Source organism: Cotesia glomerata, linkage group LG10 (assembly GCF_020080835.1).
Source record: "Cotesia glomerata isolate CgM1 linkage group LG10, MPM_Cglom_v2.3, whole genome shotgun sequence".
Lineage (NCBI taxonomy): Eukaryota > Metazoa > Arthropoda > Insecta > Hymenoptera > Braconidae > Cotesia > Cotesia glomerata.
Window position 1 is genome coordinate 2,956,494 of NC_058167.1, and position 24,264 is coordinate 2,980,757.

Sequence of the window (24,264 nt, forward strand, 5' to 3'; positions counted from 1 at the left end):
TATGGAAGTTTTTTAAAGTAAAGGCTATAATTATCTACACTGAGAAAGAAAAATATTTTTATTAAGAAAATTTTCTTGATACAAGAATTTATGTTCTTGAATATTTTCAAGAATATATATTCTTAGCTCAAAAAATTGTTGTTGATTGAAATAATTTTTACTTAAATTAAAGCTATTCTTTTGTTTATCTATTATCAGAAGATAAACATTGATGTTCTCTTCTTCAGAAATTAATAATTAATAATAATAGAATATTTGATCGTTAGTGAGTTTCTTGAGCCAAAAAATTGTTAATTAAACAAAAGTATTTTTTTAACTTCCTGCTAAGAAAATCGAAGATTTTCAAAAATCGGGAAGTTATTGGTTTTACCCCGTTTTGCAAAAATCGAGTTTTCATCAGATATCGACGTTTTGAGGTCCTAGGAAGCTTTCCTGACTATTCCCGTAAGGGTGTCACTATGTCTGTATGTGTGTATGTATGTATGTATGTATGTATGTATGTGTGTGTGCGTGTGTTTTTTTTTTTTTTTTTTTTTTCCCTTAGGGGGGGGGGAATCCTTTTTACGGATTCTAGGCATAGCTGTTTGGCCTGGATAGGTGGCGACTCGACGCAGCGTCATACTAAAACTCGACGCTGACGCCCTACCCACTAAACCCTAAACCCCTTTCTCTTCTATCCTCTGATCCCCCATGGTACCGCCGTAAGGCATTTCTTCGCGGGGGGAGGAATTAGCTGCCGCTCTTCCTTCTGGTGGCTAAGATGTTATTTCTTCCTTCTAGATTCTGTCTTTCGCTCTTTTCCTCTCAATGGATCGCAACTCTGTAAGCACTTTTGTAGCAAAAGTGCTTGTGGCGTTCCAGGCAGCTTCTGACGACAACATTGCTTCTACTATTGACTCTGGTTGGGTTCTCTTTTTCAGAATCTTCTCTAACTCATCGCGCTGCTGGTTGAAACGTGGACACACAAAGAAAACATGCTCCGCATCTTCATTGACCCCTGGACAGGATGGGCACTCTGGGGTATCATCGTGCTTAAAGCGGTGAAGATACTTCCGGTAACATCCGCGTCCTGATAACATCTGCGTTAAATAATAGTTGATCTCATCGTGACTCCGGTTGAACCAAACATCAATCCGAGGTATGAGACGGTACGTCCACCGACCTTTCTCTGCAGCATTCCACTTCTGTTGCCATCTTGCGATGCCGTGTTGCCGTTATTCCCTTCCAAGTTCTTCAGGGCTCAGTGTGGTTGACCTTTTTCGTTGATATAGGTTCCGTCTTTCCTCAGCTGGGACTCTGAGAGGCAGAGTACCGGAAATAACACACACTGCTTCCTCTGATATTGTGCGGAAGGCGCTAGCTACTCGTAGGGCACTCAGTCGATATACTTGTCCAGCCTTTCTCCATGATTCTTGCGTCTTTAGTCCGTCGGCCCAAATGGATATTCCGTAAGTGAGCACCGATGTGACTACTGATGACAATAATAGTCTCCTGCTCTGCTTTAGGCCTCCGACGTTCGGCATCAGTCGTGCGAGACTAGCCCTCACTACTGACGCTTTGGCACTGACATGTTCCACTTGCTGCTTGAAGTTGAGTCGGGCATCAAGCATCACTCCCAAATATCGGATATAAGGTTGTGATGTGATTTCTTGTTCGCCGACTTTCAGCTTAATGGACCGTTCTTCGTGTCATACTTCAGGACCCTGTTTTCAAAGTAGCTTGCTACGATCTTAAGAAGGTATTCTGGTACATTCTTCTCTTGGAGGGCCTGCATGATGCATTCCCAATTGGCGGAGTTGAAGGCGTTTCTGATGTCTAGAGTCGCCACCAGGCAATACTTCTTCGTTCCACCCTTCCATCTGGTTCCTGCGATTGCTTCCTCGGCCGTATCAACAACCAGTTTGAGTGCGTCCAGGGTTGATCGTCCTTTCCGAAATCCATACTGATTGTCTGCCAGGAGTGGGTCGACTACTACTTCAATTCTCTGGTGAATTATGCATTCAAATATCTTACCCGCTGTATCTAGCATGCAAAGTGGGCGGTAAGATGACGGTTTATCTGGTGGCTTTTTCCCTTTAGGAAGCAGCACTAACCGTTGCTGTTTCCACTTTCGAGGAAAAATCCCTTCTTTGAGACAGGTGATGTAAACATCCAGGAATAATGTCGGTGCTGCTTTATAGCTGTTTTTAAGGCAATATTCGGGATTCCGTCTAATCCTGGTGCTTTATTATTCCCTACGCGGTTGCAAGCCTTCGTCAGTTCTTTTTCCGTGACAGGTGGAATGTCCTCCAGTTCGCCTTGAGCTAACTGGTAATGAAGCTTGCGTTGCTGCGGAAACAGCGCGGTAACGATTCTCTGCAGAAGTTGTGGGCATGTAGGTGCCGGCATTTGATTGACTTTTAGGTGAGTCATGACCACCTTGTACGGTCTACCCCACAGGTCTTTGTCCACCTCGTTGATGAGCTCTTTCCAGCATTGCCTCTTACTATCCTTGATGGCTTTGTTCAATGATCGACGGGCTTTTTTGTACTCTGCGACAAGCTTCGCAGAATTAGGTCGTCGATGACCGCGCTGGGATACTCTTCTTTTCTTTAGACACTCTTTCCGAAGAACGCTGATGTGGTCGTTCCACCAGTGTACTGCCGGGCGTTGGCTTATGCTGCGTTTCCGGACCATACTTGCGTCACAGGCCTGGACAACTCTTTTCATCAGGTCCTTGGTCATTTCTTCTGCGGATCCAGTAGTAATCGGTTCACTATTCAGGGCTATTACCAATGTGCTTGTGTCAAAAGACTTCACTTTCCATCCAATGGTATTGAGTGACTTGATTGGTCTTCTTGTATTCCGGTCATGTGATATTTCCCAGAGAATTGCCTTGTGGTCGCTGGCTGTGTAGATATCCATCACCTTCCAGTCGTCTTTCCCACTGATGAGGCTGCTGCTGACGAAAGTGAGATCTACAATAGAGCTTGCTTCTCCTTCCGTATAGGTTGGCGTATCACCACTGTTGAGCTGGACTACATCTAGTGTAGTAAAAGCTTCTAGTAGTGCTTTTCTTCGCGCATTGGTCTGGTTGCTGCCCAAGTCTACTGCCCAGGAGTTGAAGTCACCGGCAATCGCGACTGGATAATGCTGCTTGGCGTCCTCGGTCAGTTTTTTCAAGAATTCAGTGAATTCAACAATGGATAGGCTAGGTGGTGCATAACAACTGTAGAAACGGATGCCGTTAACTGTTGCTGCTACAAAGCCGGCATTATCATTGTTAACTACTCTTTTAGGGATGTTTACACAGGACCAGATGACAGCCTTGGCGGTGCTGTCAGATTCCCAAGGCTGGGTATTCAGGTGTCTGTATGGCTCTGCTATCATTACTAAGTCTAACTCTAGTTCTCTTGCTGTTTTCATAAGCAGATCATGTGCAGCTTCGCAATGGTTTAGGTTTAGCTGCAATATCTTCATATCTATTTGTTTGTTATCTTCTGGAGTGCCTCTTTAAATACTGGGCACCTGGATGCGCCGGCATCATGTGCCGCGTTCTCCGCACTTTGGTCCGCGTATAATACACATTTTGCTGGGTTTTTGCATTCAGCAATCTTATGTCCCTCTTGTCCGTACCTAATACATAGCTTGGACCAATCCACATTGCTCTTGCACTGGGATCCATGGTGTCCAAAGTGCCAGCACCTGAAAACATTGGATTGGTCTCCTCGTAGCTCTGATTCGGCAGTTGGCCCAGCCGATCCGGACTTTACCGCTTCCTGCCAATATCTTCCGCGCTACAGCTGCTGCTAGTGTCACAACAGCTGTCTGAGTACCTCTGTAGGCCTTACGAATCTTAATTGTCCCTAGTGGTATCTCGCATGTTTCTCCGATTACCGTTCGCAAGGCGGCCTGAATATCCTCCTTGGTTGTGTTACTGTCAAGATCTCGGATTTCGACGTCTTCCTGTGGTCTTTTGCAGATTACCTTAGCATCTTCTTGGAGGATTCCCGCAATGGTTTTCTGTAAGGCTTGGCCTCGGTCAGTGCTCTTCCTCGAAAGCGTAATCAGCAAGCTCCCGGTCCTAGTTCTTTGGATCTTATCCACTGTAGTACGGACCTGTTCGTCAGGGGCGTTCTGCTTTATTCGCTTCAGAATCTCAGCATACTTTGCCGTCTCTGCTGAGCGGATGATCAGTGCATCCGGCCTGATCCGTTTGCGCGGTTTTTTCGGCTTAGGCTCTGGCCTGGGCTCTTTCGGCGGTTGCTTCTGGAGCTTTTCTTTTACTTGCTCTCTCTTGGACTTCCTTGATTGGACTTTTTGCCACTCATTCACCTCCTTTTTTCCGCCGTTCTGTGTTACCGCATTTTTCGGAGGACTTGGTTTAAGGTCCTTCTTCTTCTTAGTACGACTGGTCATTGAGTCTGGGGAATTTCGCTCCTTCCTTTTCCCAGGTCTGATATCAGTTCCAATTTCCTCTCCGTCTTCGACAACTGACTCAACGTCACCCTCACCACCTGTGTCCATCTCTTCGACAAACGTGTCGGCTTTTGCAGGTGAAACCGCTGTCACACTCGTCTTCATCACGACATTACCGTGTTGCTGTTGGATGTCCTGCCACTCTTTGTCCGGTTTCTTGAACCTTCTCAGGGCACTGCAGATGTTCGTCGACTTCGACTTGATCTCCTTGTGGACATTTTGCTTGGTTTGGAGAAAGTCCTACAGTCCACTGACTAGCTTCTCCAGATGTACCAGAGCATCTGTCCTCTTCATCTTTGCACTAAGTAGCAGTGCGTCTTGCTGGGCATGAGGCCCGTTTTCACTCTTGTTTGTTTCCTGTGAATTACTCATACTTTTTGATTTACCAGCGCATCGTACGGAGTGGAGCGGGTTGCCATAACTAGGAACGGGTGTACCCTCGGAGATAGTACTCCTACCCCAGTTCCCTGAGGCCTAGCCGACACTTAGCCAGTCCCGGAATACACGGATGGACTAGACTCGCTCGGAGCGGTGAAAATTCCGATCTCTAACACTCACTGCGTACTTCCTGATCAAGGCCCGAAGTGGCTGGCTCCTGATCCACTGCTGCAACTTACACTTCGGCAGAGCAAGCTCACATCAGCCGTGGCCTGCATCGTCGGAAACTACGATACAGGTTCCGGTCACTCCCAGTGGGTAACAGCAGAGAACGATCGTCTTGCTAGTTCAGTTAGTGTGACCAACCCATTACAGGGGAGTTTTGTCCACGGGAGCTTATTTTCTTTGGTTATTTTGCTTGGCTCCTACCCGCTGTACCTCATCAACTAAGAGATTAAGTGTCATCCAAGGACAGCGAGCATCTTCCCATCCGCTCGGGGAGATGCGTCCGGTAGCAGTTTCTCCTCAGCCCCGAATGTGCGTGTGTGAGTGTGTGTGTGTAAGTATGTGAATCGCTTATAACTTTTGAACGACTAAACCGATCGGAACCAACCAAACGGCGTTCTAAAGAGTTCCCTCAAACTCAAATTTGCTGAGAATTTGAACCGATTTGGACCAATAGATTTTGAGAAATTTTGAAAAATCTCAAAAAAAATAAGAAAAAAATCATTTTTGAAAGTGGTTTTTTTTGAATAACTTTTAAACGGCTAGATCGATCAACTCCAAAAACTAATTTGCCCTTAACCTTGAAGAACCACCGCTAATCCGGTCAAAATCGGTTGATTCGTTCGAGAGATATCGTGAACGAAAGAAAACCGAAAAAAGTGTTTTTTCAACATAACCCCGACATTTTCTGGAATAACTTTTAAACGGCTCTACCGATCAATTCCAAAAACCAATCAGCTCTTGACATAAAAAAAACCACGTCGATCGCCACCAGCCGCGTAAAAATCGGTTCATTCATTCAAAAGTTATTGCGGTTTAAAAATTTGAAAAATTGTTTTTTATCAAACTTCTATCAAACCTTCGAGCTCGGAGAGCTCAAAAACATCATTAGTGCAATTTTATGCACCTAGGTATGAAATGAGCGGGAAGTTGCACGGATGGCCTTCAGGGTCTACCTTTTTTCTAATTTTTTTCTCAATGTACATCAAAATTGTTTCATTTCTCCCGGAATCATATGATATAGTTGATTCCACACTTTTTATCTAATCTTTCTATGTCAATCTGGGCTTCAAGATTCTAAAAAGCTATTTTGATTCTTTTATTGGTGTTTGTGTATTTCTATTTCTGTTTTAAGGAAGGGGGTAAGGTTTTAAGAGTAAAAATATGCTTTTTTTTTTACGAATTTGTTTTAGAAAAATCGTTTGAGTAAATTAATTAAAATCTTTTTACATTATTAAGTATGGTTTTAAGAATATTCTGTAAAATTTTGATGCAAAATTATTCACAAACAAGCCGGTGCAAAGCTTTTCACCGAGCACGGTTGAAAAAAGACGATTTTTTATGTTTATTTTATCTAAGCTGAAAACTGTTTCAAATCAAAAACCATTTGAATTTAGTCAGAGTATTGATAAATCCTGCCCTCAACAATGTCCAATTATTTTTTTTCACTTTAAAATTTTTGCCGGCCATTAAAAGTAAAAGTGCTATTTTTCACGAAAAATTCCGCCACTTTGTAAGTAGAAACCTCTCAAAATAAAGAAAAAAATCCCCAAAAGTACTGTTATGGGGAGGTATTTTATATGCAAAATGCATCTACCAAATTTGAAATGAATTTGTCATGTAGTTTTAAAATGGTATTAAACTCAGACTTTTTTTAAAGGCGTTCCGAGAAAAGTTCTGTCACCGGCTTGTTTGTGAATATTTTAGCATACAAATTTCACAGAATATTTTTAAAACCATACTTAATAATGTACAGAAGACTTTAACAAATTTACTCATACCGTTTTTTTAAAGAAATTTTGAATGATAAATTGCATCCATATCGTATACGTAGTGAGTAGTAGTAGAAGTTTAGTTGCACTTAATGTATAAATACTTATCTTTTTTAAGTGTTATTGGGTTTAAAGTTTACGTCCACGATATCGGTAAACGTAATATTCATTATTCTGTTTAATTTGCGTTGGAATTATCCAGGTAAAAGCAAAAAAATTGTCTATGGTGGCAAATCTAAAGATTTGTAGAACTCATGAAGGCTAATTTACCTTACCTTTTTTATTTGAAATATACTGCAAAATATGCAGTTGCAAATATATTTATGGTCGCTGGAATCAATTCAAAAATAGTATAGGTGTCTATTAAGAAGAGCCTGCTGGATGTTTATACATAGATTCTAGGTTCGGGACAGTATAGTAAAAATACGGTAGAAAAGTACGCTCAAGACCGGTATGAACAAGTTTGTATGATCAAAGAAGTTCAAAAACAAAAAAATTAGAAAAACGGTTGACCCTAAAGGCCATCCCTGCAACTTGCCACTAATTTCATATTTCAACGCTCAAAATTGCACTTACTACGTTTTTGAGCTCTTTGAGCTCAAAAATATAATTTTCGTGTCATTTTGAGCTCTCCGAGCTCAAAAATCTGGTGAGAGTTTAATAAAACACTATTTCTTAAATTTTAAAACCGCTATAACTTTTGAATGAATAAACCGATTTTCACGTGGTTGGTAGCATTCTACGCAGTTTTTCAGGCGTCATAAAAGAATCTTTAAGTTTTAATCGATCGAAGTAGGAATTTCAATGTAATTCCGAAAAAACATTTTTTTCGGTTTTTTCTCTACAACGATAACTCACGAACGAATCAACCGATTTTGACCGGGCTAGCGGCGATCGACGTGGTTTTTTTATGTTAAGAGCTGATTAGTTTTTAGAATTGATCAGTATAGCCGTTTAAAAGTAATTCCAAAAAAACCACATTTGAAAAAATTTTTTTTTGTAGTTTTTTTGAGATTTCTCAAAATCTACTGGTTCAAATCGGTCTAAATTGTATTCGAAATCTAAGTTTGGTCAAGCCCATTTGAATAGCACCAACCGCGATAAAATCGGTCCAGCCGTTCGAAAGTTATGAGATGTTTACATACGGCCACACACACACACACACACACACACACACACACACACACACACACACACACACACACACACACACACACACACACACACACACACACACACACCCACACATACACACACATACATACTATAATGGTCTTTTCACCGGCACTGGCGTCGACAGGGCCGGAGAGCACCACCTAAAATGGCTTACCTGGGTTTCGAAGGTAGTTGGGCGCCAGGAACTTACCGTTCCACGATTCGAAGTCATTGTCTTTTTTCGTCAGGCGGCGGGTCGGTGACGAAAAGATTTAAAATTCGAATGAACGGCGAAACGTAAAATCCTTAAATCTAAGTAAGCTCGGGAAAAAGAAAACAAAAAAACAGTCATCGCTGAATGTCCAGTCAACAATTTATTTTAAAAGTCACCAAGAATTATTAATAATTTTCCAAAAATTACTATAATTACAGTTAAGTCTTCGCCGAATGAACGAACAATAATAACTAAAAGAAACAACAATAACATTGATACGTCAGTGGCTTGCAGATAATAATTTAAATGACTTATAATTAATACTACGATGACGTAAGCAATTAATCGATCTTCAAATTAATTAATCATAACCAAAAATTATATTCGGTCCGTCAATGGCCCGCAAAATTCCCAATTTAATTTATAATTAATAACACAAGGTAATAAACAATTAGTTTTGCTCAAATTAATTAATAATTAAATAAAGAATTAAATTCGGTCCGTCAACGGCTCGTAAAAATCCCGAATTAATTTATAATTACTTATACGATGAAATAAACAATTAATATTGCTCAAATTAATTAATAATAAAAACAAAATAATAAAACTCAATTCGGTCCGTCGGTGGATCGCAAATGCTCAAGAGCAATTATACTTCATAATACAATACTCTAAATAATTAATTTATCTCAAATTAACTAATAATTACTTATACGATGAAATAAACAATTAATTGGTCTCAAACTAATTAATAATTCAATAAAAGCTTAAAGTCGGTCCGTCAATGGCTCGAAAATTCCCACATTAATTTATAATTAATAATACAATGGAATAAACAATTAATTTTTTTTTAATTAATTAATAATTAAAGAAAAAAAATTAAATTCAGTCCGTCAACGGCTCGCACTAATTCCAAATGAATTTATAATTAATCATACGATGAAATAACCAATTAATTTATCTCATAAATTAATTAAATAAAAAAAATTAAATAAAAAAAATTAAGTTCGGTCCGTCAATGGCTCGCACAATTCCCCCTGCAATAGCAAATTAAACACAATGTAGCTTTAATTTGATGATGATTCGCAAAATAATAATTCAAATAATTCAAAATTCAACAATTTGGCGGGATCGCGGCGGATAACTAATTACGGTCGGTAAATCGACTAAGCTTGCGGGTAGTTGAAGCTCGAGATAAGTTTGTGCTCGCGCTCGGAGATGCCGCGTCGGTCGGGCTAGCTGTCGTACACAGCTCCAAATTTCTCGGGCGTTACGTTTAATAACAACAACAAAAAAAAATTACGTTCAATTGTCGGCATATATCAATGTTCCAACCAGTAAGACCATTAACAATAGTAATAATAATGTCACACAGTTGGTTCAATGACAGCGTCGCGAACAAAAAAAATAACAAAAAAAAATAAATAATAAGAAGCGAACGCTCGACTTTGAATCTACGGTTTAATGTACGAACACACACAAATACGCCCCAATGGTACCGTGCCTCGGAGTGTCGTCACACACGTCTCGATAATCCGAAAGGAATTCAATAATTACTTTCGTAAAAAAAATATTAATACAAAAAAATTACACCAAAAATCAAACTGGTGAAATTTACTAAAATTGATCGTGATATCGCAGTGAGGACACCCTGGGGCTAAATTAGCGATCAGACTCACCCTGCGGCAGCAGTGAACCCCTCGGGTCGGTACTCGTCCAGGTTGCTGACTCTCAACGAAGTTGGCGGGATAGCAGGCGGAATAGCGTCGATGTCTCGAGGATGGCGTCTCCCACGTGCACATAATAAAAATAATTAATCGTCACTTGGCAATAATCCACACAGTGGTCGTGAACAATAGCTTCGACAAGGTTCAATCGTAAAATAAATCTTAACAATGTGCAATATTTAACTCAGTAATGGTGGTTAATTGGGTTGTAAAATATTTTAATGCTTGTAGCGGAATTTTTGCGACTAACAGGTACGGCGTCCAGATCAGAATCAATCAATTATGGCTGCCTCCTCGGCAACATGTGTTCTCTAGTTTTCCGTTAGTTAAAAAAACTCGCATCCAATCAGCTCACGGCTTCTTCTAGCCGGCCCTTGTATTACGGGATGCGTCCAGTACTCCGTTGCGATCGATGATTGGTCGATATGTCACTCGGTTCAGCTTACGGCTCCCAGATGGTGCCTCGCTCTGCTGCCGTTAATCAACCGCCGTCGTCATTCGTCGGTTTCAAATTTTGCTTCGCTCTCGCCGTGGTCCTTCTCCAGATGTCGCTTCAGTCGTTGATGTCTCCGTGAAGATTCGCAGGTTCGTCTGATCGCTCAACTGATTTTCGCTCTGACTCTAACATACTTTCTACAATCTTCACACTCATTCATGCATACTTTTCGAATTCGGCGCGTTTTCGGTTGTAAGTCTTACCTCGAGCTTCACACTCTGATCAGGAGGCCGCTTGGGGCGACACAGGCGCGCCGAATCTCCGCATTCCTTTAGCTTCCCCCAAACTTAATTAATAATGATAAAGAAAATTAAAATAAAACAAATAGCCAAACTAGTCTTTTGACATGGGGAATTTTTCACATGTCACAATACATACATACAGACATACGGACATCACCGCGAGAACATTCGGGGAGGCTTTCTAGGACCTCAAAACATCAACATCCGTTTAAAACTCGATTTTCAAAAAACGGGGCAAAACCAATAACTTCACGATTTTTGAAAATTTTCAATTTTCTTAGCAGAAAGTTAAAAATATGAAAAACAGTTGACCTTGCAGGCCATCTTAAGAAAGTTTTGTTATATTCGACCTGAAAATTCTTGGAAATTGAGTTTGAAAAATTTTTAAGCTCTTCGAGCTCAAAAATACAACTTCGATGCTATTTCCAGCTCAAAAATTTAGTAGATGCATTGGGAGAATTTTTAACTTTCCGCTAAAAATGTCAGATTTTCAAAAATCGGGAAGTTATTGTTTTCACCCCGTTTTACAAAAATCGAGTTTTCATCAAATCTCGACGTTTGAAGGTCACAGGAAGCTTCCCTGACTATTTTTACGATGATGTCCGTACGTCTGTATGTATGTGTGTGTGTATGTGTGTGTGTGTGTGTGTGTGTGTGTGTGTGTGTGTGTGTGTGTGTGTGTGTGTGTGTGTGTGTGTGTGGATGTGTGTGTGTGTGTGTGTGTATGTAAACCTCTTGTAACTTTTGAACGACTTGACCGATTTCATCGCGGTTGGTAGCATTCGAAAGGGCTTCACTAAACTTAGATTTCCTAAAAATTTGAACCGATTCGGACCGGTAGATTTCGAGAAAATCCAAAAAAGTGAAAAAAAAAGTTGTTTTTTTTAAATTTTTTTTAAATATCTCCGAATTGGCTGAACCGATCGGTCTCAAAATCTAATCAGCTCTTAACCTTGAAAACCCCCATCGATCGCCACCAAAAACGTTAGAATCGGTTAATGCGTTCGTGAGATATCGTTGTCGAAAAAAATCTAAAAAAGTGTTTTTTTGTAATAACTTCGAAATTCATGGCTCGATCGATTTAAAGTTGAAAATTTTTCATGGAGCTTCAAAAACTGCGTCGATTGCCGCCAACCACGTGAAAATCGGTTCATTTATTCAAAAGTTATAGCAGTTTGAAAATTGAATAAATCGTGTTTTATCAAATTTTGATAAGACTTTTGAGCTCGAAGAGCTCAAAAGCTTAAAACAACTACTTTTTTTATAGAGCTCAAAAAAGTTCATCGATTGTCGCCAACCACGTGAAAATCGGTTGATTCATTCGAAAATTATAACAGTTTGAAAATTATAAAAATTGTGTTTCATCGAACTTTGATAAGACTTTTGAGCTCGAAGAGCTCAAAAGCATAAAACAGCTATTTTTTTAAGTATAAAATTTAATAAGAAAATACCACTTGGAAACTTTTTATTTTATATTATCAATTATTTATTAAATTTATTAATTAATTTTTTAAAATTTCATTTTGACTCATATTTTTTAAAAATTATTTGCATATGATATCTTGCTTTTGCTACCAAATAAGTAAATTGTTAATAATTACACCGGCACACAAAAAAAAAGTTGTCAGTACTTTTGACCGGACCTACCTACCTTTATGTATTTTGACGCGCTGAAATCGAATCTGAAGTCAGTTTTACCCGCACACCGTCAAAATTTTGAATAAAATCCAAAAAACCCAAAAAAATTGCGAAAAACTGCAGTCACAGCGATGAATAAAATTTTGTGGACCCAGATCAAGTATGATTTTTATATATTTCAATTCACTGAATCTGAATCTGAACGTTAATTAGCCTGTTGAGCGGTAAAAATTAAAAAAAATAGCAAAAAACCCAAAAAAAATTGCAATAAATCATGAAAAATCAAAATTATGGAGATAAAAAAATTTTTTGGATTCAGATTGAGTATGTTTTTTATGTACTTTGTTTCACTGAATTTGAATCTGAAATCTTGTCCCTTCGAAGTTTTAAAATTAAAAAAAAATTTCAAAAAACCAAAAAAATCGGGAAAATTAGTTATAAATATCAGAAAAAAATCCATTAAACACGATTGTTAATGACTTAGGTGCATTTTCATAGATGGAATATATCTTAGAATTGAAAATCTCCAAAGAACCTACGCAGTGAGTTCCTTTTACGTTTTCTGTTTTCTTCTGGTGTTCCTCTTGTTAGCATCCAGCCCAAATCTGACATCATGTTGACATTCTAATTTACTCGATACCTACCCTCCATTTCATTTAAGTCTTAATAAAATCGTTTTTCTTGTTATTCGCTGTAGTCTTCAAGATTTTCAGGAAAGTGGTTGACATGAGAATCTATGAAATATAGTTTAAGGTTTATTAAGCGACCTAAAAAAAGAAACCCTTTGCGTAGGCCATTTGAACATAAAAAAATTAGGATGACGGTTGACCCTAAAGGCCATCCCTGCAACTTCCCGCTCATTTTGTACTTAAGCGCTCAAAATTACAGATTACGTTTTTGAGCTCTTCAAGCTCAATGATCTTAGAATTGAAAAATTGACAAAATTTTTAAATCTTTAAAAAATAGCATGTAAGAAGAAGGAACGAAGCCATATTTCCGAATTTCAGACTATCGTTCGTTTGTATCAAATTTTTAACTTCCCGCTAAGAAAATTGAAAATTTTTAAAAATCGGGAAGTTATTGGTTTTACCCCGTTTTTCGAAAATCGAGTTTTCAACGGATGTTGACGTTTTGAGGTCCTAGGAAGCCTCCCCGGATGTTTCCGCGGTGATGTCCGTATGTATGTGTGTGTGTGTGTGTCCATATGTGTGTGTGTCCATATGTGTGTGTGTGTGTGTGTGTGTGTGTGTGTGTTGTGTGTGTGTGTGTGTGTTTTTTTTTATAAAGAGGTACGAAAAAAGATCTTCAAAAGACACCGATATCGTTAACTCTGCCGCCCATCTTCCGGCAGATATCGATAGTCGGTAGTGTGGAGATTTTTACCCACTAAAAAAAACATTCCTCTTCCCCTCTCCCCTAGATGGTACGGGGAGGACTGGATTGGAACCGCGTTAGCATTACTTCAATCCAGTCGTGCTGCGTCTCACGACGCCTACTCCTGGCTACTGGTCCCTTTCTGCGATTTTGTCTTTCAGGAGGTGCTGTGCATAAACTGCAACAGCTGACCAGTTTTCCTCTTGTTTGATCATATAGGTCACCAGGCTTGAGGGGGAGAGCCTGGTGCCTGTGATCTCTTCAGTGTTTTTTCTGTAGTCCTTCCATCGAGCACACTCGAAGAATGTGTGTTCGGAGTCGTCGATTTTATCCGGGCAGTATTTGCACGTTGGTGTGCTGTGCAAACCCATCTTGAAAAGATAGGCATTGAACTGCCCATGTCCCGTCAATAGCTGGGTCGGAAAAAGTCCGTATCCCCGTGCTTCCGAGAGAGCCAGACGTTGATGTTTGGGATCAGGCGCGCCGTCCATCTGCCCGTCTCTCCCGATGTCCATCGGTCCTGCCACTCTTGCTGCGTTTCCGCCTTTATCCTCGTTCTTGCGTCCTTCATGTTATCATCACTGTCTTTAGCGTCATAGAGTTTTGCTCTTTCGAACGCTAATAGGTCGATGGGCGCGGCTCCTGCAATGACCAATACAGCCGCTTCGGAAACTGTGCGGTAGGCGCAGGCAACCCTGAGAGCGCCTCGCCGCTGTACTGCTGCGATCTTTCGCCGGTAGGTCTTCTGCTTTAATATGTCTGCCCATATCTCCGCTCCATAAAGCAGTACCGAGTGGACTGCTTCTAGAAGAACTCTTCTCTTTTTGTTCTTGGTCCCATGGTGTTGGTCATAATTCGTGCTAGGCTAGACACAGTCTTGCTGGCTTTCTTGCATGCACTGTCGAGGTGTTCACGGAAAGATAGTTTCTCGTCTATCATTACCCCTAGATACCGCAGAGCCCTTGTTGACGTCAGCGTTGTTCCTCCCATGTCCATAGCGAATGGTTTTGGAAACCATTTTTGACGGGTCAAAACGACCATCTCGGTTTTCTGTTTGGCGAGTTTCAGGTGATGCTTATCGAGCCAAGTCTCGACGGTGTCGATGGTTTCCCGAACTAGCAGTTCGGCCTCTTCCACGCTGTCCGCCACTATAGTGGCTGCAACGTCGTCTGCAAAGCCTGTTAGCTCTACTTGCTCTGGCAACGGGATTTCAAGAAGCTCGTCGTAGTCTGCGTTCCATAGATCAGGCCCCATTATTGAGCCTTGCGGCACGCCAGCCGTTATGGCGTATTCTTGTGGGCCTTCAGTAGTTTCCACTATTAGCTTTCTATCGTCAAGGTAGTTGTCGACTAGTGCCAGATTTTCTGGCTCCGCGTCAAACTTGTGCTCCAGAGCGTCTAAAATGTCTCCCCAATTTGCGCTGTTAAATGCGTTTTTGACATCTAGCGTGAGGAGAAGACATACTTTACGAGCTTTGAGGCTACCAGACCATGCTTGTGTTGCTGTCTTTATGACTTTCTTGATCGCTCCGACTGTCGAATGACCTTTCCGGAAGCCATGCTGGTTGGTGGCAAAACCTCCAGCACGGTCGATGTCGTCGCGAAGTCTCCCTTGTATGAGCTTCTCGAGCAGTTTTCCAGCAATGTCTAGCATACAGAGTGGTCTAAACGACGAAGGTGTTATGGGGGTTCCCTTACCTTTGTCTAAGAGAACCAATCTCTGCCGTTTCCAGACCGCGGAAAAGGTGCCAGTTGCCAAGCATGCGTTGTAGGTGTTCAGGAGTAAGTCTGGGTATTCCAGGGCTATAATCTTGATCACCGATGCCGGGATGCCATCAGGTCCAGGTGCCTTTCCTGTTTTGAGTGACTTGGCCGCGTCTTGTAGTTCCTTAGTTGTGAAGGGCGTTACTTCGTTGTTTTTAGTGTAGTGTTTCTTCTCCCGCGGCGGGTGTTTGGGGAAAAGCTCCGCTACGATGCTATCCATTAAGGCTGGAGACTTCGGCGCCTCTGGTGAAGCCTTTCCAAGTCGTTTGGCGACAATTTGGTAGGCTTTACCCCAGATGTCATTGTCGAGATCGTTGCAGATCTCTTTCCACAACTTTGCTTTATTTGCTTTGATGGCTCGATTTAGCATCTTTTTGGCCTGCTTGTACTCTTTTGAATACAAGTCCTGGCTTGGGGAGCGTTTGGCGGCTCTCGTTGCGCGGCGACGTAGTTGATGGCACATTTTGCGAAGTTCCGCTATGTCTGTTGACCACCAGTACGCCGGCCTGCGAAAACTCCGGTTTTTCAACCGCGGCATAGAGGCGTCACATGCGGCGGAAATCTCCTTCATTGTATTTAGTACTGTCCTTTCTGTCTCGCTGCAAGTATCCGGAGTCGGGTTGTTCTGAAGGGTAGACCAGCTCCGTGCAAGTGAAGCTCGCAGTGCCTCTGGATCAAGCTTCCTGACATTCCACTTTCGCTTAGAAAGGTCGTGTTGTGGTACCGGAGCAGATGCCAATCCAACGTTAAATGTCACGAACTGGTGATCACTGCCACTGTATTTTTCGGATACTGTCCAGTTTTCAATCATGTTGGCAATTTTTGGAGTCGCCAACGAAATGTCGAGGATGGACTCTTGGTACCCGGTCTTCTGAAAGTCGTGGTGCTCCCAGTATTTAGCACTATGAGGTCGAGTCTAGCCACGACGTCAGCGACCTCGTTGCCTCTGGTGTCGGAGAAATCAGCGCCCCATTCAGCCGATTTAGCATTGAAGTCACCAGCTACGATAACTTCGCCGTCGAACTTAGTGACCGCATCTTCTATATTTGCGAGTTTCTGTCGGAACACACTAATCCCTTCGTTAGGTGAGAGATAGACGCTCATGAAGTAGGTTGTGGGGGTTTGAATCCAGACAAAACCTGCTCCACCTCCGCTGTTGTTGACGGTAACGTTCTTTGTGTTCACAATCCAAATTGCTGCCGTGCCCGTTTCGTCTGCGAACCATGTTTTACCTTCGATGTTTAGATATTGCTCGCAGATAAAGCAGACGTCAATTTTATCTTCGAAAACACGCTGGCGCAGCAGGTTTTGCGCCAAGGCGCACCTATTCAGGTTGCCTTGTAGTATGCGTGTCATTTCTGACCTTTCGTGGCTTCTGCAAGTGCTTTGCGGAATGCCTTACACGCTCCAGTGCCAGAAATATGGCATAGACTATCCTGGGCATCTTTGTCCGAAGCACAAAGGAAGCATTTTAACTTCTCCGTGCAGTTTACGGCCTTGTGGTTCTCTCCGCCACATTTGTAGCAGCACCTGCTTCTGTCTGGTCCCGCACACTGACGTGTTTGGTGTCCATAACCAAGACATTCAAAACAACGTGTTACTTTTACTACTGGGCGTATACGACAGTTCACCAAACCGATCCGTATACGGGCCTTATCAAGGGCCTTAATCGCATTGGGCTCGTCTAGTTCGCAGAAGGCTGCCCGATTACCTCGTGGTGTGGGTTTTGTCAAATTTACCCGTTTGACCTCCAGGTTGTCAGTGAATTCACGTTTGAGTGCTTCACGGACTTCGCTCTCGGTAGAGATTTCATCTAAGTCGAGGATCTCGATCGTTGTTGTTGGTGTTAGCGTCTTGACTGTGCCGATGTTTGCAGTGGCTGCCCTTACTGCATCGGTGAATGCCTTGCTGTCTTCGGACTTTCGAGCCATTTCAAGGAGAACGCCTCCGTGTTTCGTCTTTTAATAGACCTTATGTCTACGCCCGTCTCGACAGGGCTTACCTTGGCCTTGATTTCCTTCAGGAGATCGGCGTATGTTCGCCCTTCAGCTGGTTGGACTAGGACAGCTTTAGTTCTTGTCTTCTTCCTCCTTGGTTTCTTGGAGCCACCGCTGTTTGGCTGGTCTTGGGCTGTAGCAGTTTGAGTCACTGGCTCCTGTTCTTTCTTTTTCTTGTTTTGCCGAGTCACTGTGGTCCAGGTATCATCCCGGGCTGTCTTTTTCTGTGCTGGCATGTCAATATCTGAGGAAGGGCTGGGCGTAGACAGCGGCCTCTTCTTGTTGCCATTTCCTTGCTGTGGTAATTTCTTAGGAGTGGTCAGAGGTGGCTGTGATTTTTTGTTCAGACTCGGAGATGTTTGAGTCGTTGACGCCGACTTCGTTGGTGATTTGTTGGCCAGCCTATATGCCGTACTAATAGACGAAACCAATTTTCTGATCTCATGGTGGAGATTCTTTTTGTCTTTTATGAAGTCGGCTAACTCATCAATCTTGTTGCCGAGCCTCTCCATTGGTGACTGTTGGCCGGTGACGGTCGGTAGAGAGTTCATTCTTCCTCGGTGGGTTTGATTAGTGGCAGGAGCAAAAGGTCCTCCACTTTTTGAAGGAATGTTGCTCAGCTGTCCGTTCTCTGCCATCTGGGCTGATTTCGTACTCCCTGTAACCTTGCTAGCATTGCTAGACAGCAGAGCCATGGGGTCTACTCCACTGTTCAAACGGTCGCTTGATAACGACAAGTTTAGGCCCGTTTGCACGCTTTCTCTCGCCGGCACTGAGGTATCCATCCTCTGTACTGTAAACGATGTTTGAAAATCTTCTGACATTTCCATATCATCTTTTGCTAGGTTTTGGTCCACCCCGAGTATTCTGTTTCCTCGGTACCCGACGCATCTGACGTGCAGATATGCCGGGCATTCCCCTATCCGCCACCTGAGGAGGCGCCCGATGCGGGACCCAGCAAGCCCGACACGGGGTGTGTGTGTGTGTGTGTGTGTGTGTGTGTGTGTGTGTGTGTGTGTGTGTGTGTGTGTGTGTGTGTGGCCGTATGTAAACCTCTCATAACTTTTGAACGACTTGATCGTTTTCATTGCGGTTGGTATCATTCGAAAGGGCTTGACCAAATTTAAATTTTAAATACTATTTGGACCGATTCAAATCAGTAGATTTTGAGAAATCTGAAAAAAACTACGAAAAAATTTTTTTTGAAATGTGGTTTTTTTGGAATAACTTTTAAATGGCTTTACCGATCAATTTCAAAATCTAATCAGCTCTTAAGATTAAAAAACCACGTCGATCACCGCAAGCCCGGTCAAAATCGGTTGATTCGTTCATGAGTTATCGTTGTCGATAACGAAAGAAAACCGAAAAAGTGTTTTTTCGGAATTACTTCGAAATTCCTGGCTCGATCGATTTAAATTTGAAGATTCTTTATGGAGCTTCAAAAACTGCGTCGAATGCCACCAACCGCATGAAAATCGGTTCATTCATCAAAAGTTATTGCCGTTTGAAAATTTAAAAATTTGTGTTTTATTAAACTGCTATTAGAGTTTTGAGCTCGAAGAGCTCAAAAACGTAATGTATAATTTTGAGCGCTTAAGTACAAAATGAGCGGGAAGTTGCAGGGATGGCCTTTAGGGTCAACCGTCATCCTAATTTTTTTTTTAAATTTAGACTGGCAAAATCTAAATAAAAGAATCTAATTAAAAGAATCAACCGATGTTGATGTGATTTGCGGAATTAAATGCAGTTTATTAAACACTCAAAGATAATATCTTACTTCAAAAGTGTTTTTCAAATCTAACTCGTAAATTTTTAATCACATATAGATAATTCTACCGTCAAAATAAACAATATCAAAATTAATTATAAGCTCATCTTTAATTTTCAATAACTTTCAAAAGATCAAATTTATCGAAAAATCATAGATCTTTTTTTTAACGCTCAATTCCTACGAGAGTATGTATCTTTATTGCTACACTAGAATTGATTGTTTAGAAGGAAATAATCAAATGTGAACAGTCGGAAAATTCCATATTATTGAAATAAGAAATAGGGTAAAAGACTCCATTAGTGGCAAAGACCCAACTACTGACACTTTCTTTGATTTTGGTACTTATTCAATTAATTAAATCATTGATTTCAATAATAAATATATTATTTCTAATCTTTAAGACCTTTTGATCAAAAAAAGTTTTAATTTTTATTCCAAGTAGAACATTTTTTCATTGAAAGAAAAAGTGTCACTAATGAGGGTTAAAGGTGCCACTAATGGGGTCTTTTACCTTATATCGTCGAAAAGGCACGGTTTAATAAGAAGATTAAGACCTTACTCTGGTCTTAGATTTTTAACTTCCCACTATGAAAATCTATGATTTTCAAAAAAATCGGTAAAATATTGGTTTCACGCTGGTTTTCGAAAATCGAGTTCTCACCAGATCTCTACGTTTTAAGGTCTTAAAAAGCTATTCTGACTATTTTTACGAAGGTATCCCTTCACGTACGTACGTGTGTGTGTGTGTGTGTGTGTGTGTGTGTGTGTGTGTGTGTGTGTGTGTGTGTGTGTGTAAACCTCTCATAACTTTTGAGCGGCTTAATCGTTTTGACCGTAGTTGGCGCCATTCGAAAGGGCTTGACCAAACTAAGATTTTTTTAACAATTTGGACCAGTAGGTTTTAACAAATTTCAAAAAAACTACGAAAAAAAATTAGGACGACGGTTGACCTTAAAGGCCATCCCTGCAACTTCCCGCTCATTTTATACTTAAGCGCTCCAAATGACACATTACGAGCTCAAAAATATGATTTTTGTGTCATTTTGAGCTCTTCGAGCTCAAAACTATAATAGCAGTTTAATAAAACACAATTTTTTGAATTTTCGAACCGCATTAACTTTTGAATGAATAAACCGATTTTCACGCAGTTGGCAGCATTCAACGCAGTTTTAGGAGCATCATCAAGAATATTTGACTATGAATTGATCGAACAAGGAATTTCGGAGTGATTCCGAAAAAACACTTTTTTTGGTTTTCTTTTGACAACGATATTCACAAACAAATCAACCGATTTCGACCGGGCTGGCAGCGATCGACGTGGTTTTCTGATTTTAAGAGCTGATTAAGTTTTGGAATCGATCGGTTAAGCCGTTTAAAAGTTACTAAAAAAAAACCATATTTAAAAAAAATTTTTCTTTGTAGTTATTTTGAGATTTTTCAAAATCTACCGGTCCAAATTGTATTCAAAATCTAAGTTTGGTCAAGTCCTTTCGAACGGCGCCAACCGTGATGAAATCGGTCAAGCCGTTCAAAAGTTATAAGAGGGTTACACACATACAGACGTACGGACATCATCGTAAAAATAATCAGGAAAGCTTCTTAGGGCTTCAAAACGTCGAGATCTGTTGAAAACTCGATTTTTGCAAAACGGGGTAAAACCAATAACTTCCCGATTTTTCGAAAATCATTGATTTCCTTAGCGGGAAGTTAAAAATTTTTTCAAATCTGATTTTTTTTGGAATAAATTTAAACGGATTTACCGATCGTTTTGAAAGGAACTAATCGGATCTTAACATTGAAAAACCACGTCCATTGCCGCTGGGCTGGTCAAAATCGGTTGATTCTTTCGTGAGTTATCGTTGATGAAAAAAATCGAAGAAAATCGATTTTTCGAGTTATTCCGAAATTTTCAGTTCGATCAGTTCGTGTTCGAAAGTAAATCATCCGTAAAACTGCGTCGAATGCTACCAACCGCGTAAAAATCGGTTTATTCATTCAAAATAATTGCAGTTTGAAAATTTAAAGAATAGTGTGTTATTAATCTTCTATCAGACTTTTGAGCTCGGAGAGCTTAAAATAACACATGAATTATATTTTTCAGCTTGACAAGCTCAAAAACGTCATAAGTGCAATTTTAAGCGTTTAGGTATGGAATTAGCGGGAAGTTGCAGGGATGGCCTTTAGGGTCAACCGTTTTCTCAAATTTTTTTTCCACTTTCAGCTATTCATAATGCAAAACACAAGAGTGCTGTATTAGTTACGACTTTTTTTGTAGTCTCTTTATAATAACTATAATAAGTATGCTTTTGGTAGTATATGAAATCATGATAGAGGCTGCAGGTCACCTTAGAAACTTCTTGCTATTTTATATAACTAAAAACGCTCAATAATATACATAATTGCAAGTAATTACTAGAATACAAAAACGCAAACACACACATAAATATCTAAAGTTTTCTTACTAATATTGTGCTACTTATTTAAAAATGTTGGCAAATTAATACATTATAAATGCGAATTTAAAGTGACAAAAATGTACAGTTTTACTTACAGGTTACAGAAAAGCATATACCTCAATTCTTGAGTGACGCACTACCACAGTATATCAATTGATATGTACATGGATATGGCATACCCGTCCATTCATAATGACTATTTTTCCTGATTAAATCAATCGATTCGTAAAAAATTAAAAATTCTAGATATTGCCAAAAAATGAACGATAAATCTTAAAAAATCGTTAAAATATGGACTCAATCTTGAATATCTCACACTGAGTCCGCAACTTGAGGGCATACGCTTTCTGCTTAAAGCATGTGAAAAAAATTAGGAAAACGGTTGATTCTAAAGGCCATCCCTGCAACTTCCCGCTAATTCTATATCAAAGCGCTTAAAATTGCACTTATGACGTTTTTGAGCTCGAAGATATAATTTGTGTATTATTTTGAGCTTTCCGAGCTCAAGGAGTTTTTTGTTCTAAGCTTTTGAGCTTAAAGAGCTCAAAAGTCTGATAGAAGTTCAATAAAACACTATTATTTAAATTTTCAAACGGCAATTACTTTTGAATGAATAAACCGATTTTCACGCGGTTGGCAGCATTCGACGCAGTTTTTTTAAATTCTATGATATACATATAAACAAAAATTGATCAAATCAGAAATTCTGGTGTAATTCTAAAAAATCACTTTTTATCGTAAACGATAACTCACGAAGAAATCAACCGATTTTGACCGGCTTGACGGCGATCGACGTAGTTTTTTATGTTAAGAGCTGATTAGTTTTTGGAATCGATCGATAAAGCCATTTAGAAGTTATTCCAAAAAACCCACACATGAAAAAATGTTTTTTTCGTAGTTTTTTTGAGATTTCTCAAAATCTACTGGTTAAAAGTTATGGAAGGTACGCACATAAATACAGACACCATCGCGGGAATAGTCAGGGAAGCTTACTAGGACCTCAAAGCGTCGAGATCTGATGAAAACTCGATTTTCGAAAAATGGGGTAAAACCAATAACTTCTCGATTTTCGAAAATTTTCAATTTTTTTAGCGGAAAGTGAAACATAAACCGAATAGTTTAACTATGGATGTAACTGTAAATGAAATTACCGAGTTTGTAGAAATGCGTCCGGTTTTATCAATAGTCCGCCCTTCTTCGCTTTGTAATAAATTCAAGATTTTTCATATTTTATGCCAACAACTCAGTAATTATTTTCTGATTAAAAACTTAATGTTGGTCAATATTGAATTTATAAAGTGTGTAACAATTAACGGACTTTTGAAGGTTTTTTTAGTTAGTAACCTTTATCTCGAGAGTATTGAACAATTTATAAGAATACTTATTAGAAAACACCCATTTAATTTGTAATGTTTGACCAATAAGAATTCACATCAATTATAAACTGTATAAAATTACATATATTTAAATGTAATTATGGATAAGAATATATAATATTGTAATGGTATGCATAATTAAATATAATTATATAAAGTCGTTTGATAATCATTATATAAAATTGTATATAACTATATCGTCCCGTTTTTGTGTAAACCTAGTATCTATAAAATCGTAATTTTCGGTAAATCGATAAAAACGTTTAGAGTTACTTAATTTTTATAAAAAGTTATAACTAATTTAAAATGTATGCTCTTTATTTATCACCTTAAAAAAAATTAAACATAATTTTTGCTTACCTTGTGCGATACCTTGTTGTTATTGTCAATTTCATGTCGATACGAGTTTTCTCATCAATTACCCTAATAATTTTTTTGCACATACGAGGTTTTGATACAAAAAAAATTTTTTTTTTCTATAATTTATCGGCGAAAAATTTTGTTATGCAAGGCTTTTAATTCATTATTATTTTAGAGTTATTAATAGAAACAAATTCATTTAATTTTGATTTAACATGTTATAAATCATGTGATTATTATTTATAATATGATTTAATAAGTAGTAGTCTGGTAACTTATGCCTATTTTCATGACTTCTTTGAAGGGTGGTTTTTTATAGGAAAATAAAAATGAACCATCTTGAATATTTAGAGTGTTTTTATTTACATATTGAAAATATAAAAAAAATTTTATTTGAAAAAATTTAATAGTTTTTTACTATTATTATTGTCACTCGAAGTTGGAACCTCAAAAAAAATGCACGTTGGTGGCCCGGGTGATTTTAGCTCTTGATGTTATCTGAAATCAAATATTCTTGATTATTCTTAATCTATAGACATGTCATTCCGGTCGGAACTACTGAAATTAAATTTCAAGGGTAAATAACAAAATGGCGGACTTTGAAAAAAAAGTCCTTTTATTTTAGCAAAGAAAGGGTTGTAAAATAAAAAGTTAGGGGTGAAAAAAATTCTCGTTAGTACCGACGAGAACTATACACGGAAAAAATGAAACACGACTGGTTACTGTGCTACACAAGAATGAGCGAAAATATATAAAAAAAGTTCTTAGCACATTACTAGATCATGTGTAATCAGTATCACATTGTAATAGTAGTAAAAAAACGAAACTTATTTCATTTGTAAATATTTGTAATATTAACTCA

At 39.5% G+C, this 24,264-nt stretch overlaps 1 protein-coding gene across 1 annotated transcript in view; it reads left to right on the forward strand.

Moving 5' to 3' along the window:
- Positions 1-24,264, forward strand: part of LOC123272626 (protein obstructor-E) — a 53,342-nt gene that overhangs the window by 935 nt on the left and 28,143 nt on the right. The gene's annotated exons all lie outside the window — the stretch shown is intronic.